This window comes from Bison bison, unplaced genomic scaffold, assembly GCF_000754665.1.
Source record: "Bison bison bison isolate TAMUID 2011002044 unplaced genomic scaffold, Bison_UMD1.0 scf7180017864537, whole genome shotgun sequence".
Taxonomy (NCBI): domain Eukaryota; kingdom Metazoa; phylum Chordata; class Mammalia; order Artiodactyla; family Bovidae; genus Bison; species Bison bison.
The window spans coordinates 287,060-288,314 of NW_011495085.1; positions in this window are offsets into that span (position 1 = coordinate 287,060).

The window sequence follows — 1,255 nt, forward strand, 5'->3', positions numbered from 1 at the left end:
TAAAAGACTCTGATGCTGGGAGGGATATGGGGCAGGAGGAAAAGGGCAAGACAGAGGATGAGATGGCTGGATGGCATCACTGACTCAATGGATGTGAGTCTGAATGAGTTCCGGGAGTTGGTGATGGACAGGGAGTCCTGGCATGCTGACATTTATAGGGTTGCAGAGCCGGACATGAATGAGAGGCTTAACTGAGCTGAACTGAACTGAAAATTGTAAAAGTAAAAACAAAAATGTAAGTGGGGTAAATACAGCAAATTGAGGCAAAAAGTAGAAATATTGGATGGAGAAGGTTAGAGGATGAAATTGGATGCTTAAAATATAACAGGCCAAATTGTAACTGCAGGGCCTAACGAGTCAAAATGACTTCCACATTGTTACCCTGCATTATTTTCATTTTAGCAAATCACAGAATAGTTTTACATGCAAAATATTCTAAGATCCCATGGGATCCAGAACAACATTATGTATATTAAAACATTCTGACTTAAAATGTCACTAGGGTGAAATCATTCAACTACAAAATAACTTTCAACCTTAAGCTTAAATACAAATATCAGAGAACTCTGTGCAGTTCGTAGGTTTCCTTCTGTGAGTCCTTTGGTTTTATTTTCCTTTCATAATTGTGTTTTGAGTATATACGACTGAGACTGTGCTTGTGTGTGTGTGCCTATCAGATTAAAAATGTGTTTGTGAGTGTATGTCTAGGTTCTCCTTTGGACTTTTGTATTAGCTATTTCGGCTGAAGAAATGACTAATTCTAAAATATAAGGAGGCAAAAATTAAAATGCCCATTCAAATCATCCCTCCCCTCTCTCTCCCACAGAGTCCAAAAGACTGCTCTATAAATTTGTTTCTCTTTTGCTCTCTCACATACAGGGTTTTCATTACCATCTTTCTAAATTCCATATACATGCATTAGTATACTGTGGAGAAGGCAATGGCACCCCACTCCAGTACTCTTGCCTGGAAAATCCCATGGATGGAGGAGCCTGGTAGGCTGTAGTCCATGGGGTTGCTAAGAATTAGACACGACTGAGAGACTTCACTTTCAGTTTTCACTTTCATGCATTGGAGAAGGAAATGGCAATCCACTCCAGTATTCTTGCCTGGAGAATCTCAGGGCTGGCGGAGCCTGGTGGGCTGCTGTCTATGGGGTCACACAGAGTCAGACGCGACTGAAGTGAATTAGAAGCATACTGTGTTGGTGTCTTTCTTTCTGGCTTACTTCACTCTGTATAATAGGCTCCAGTTT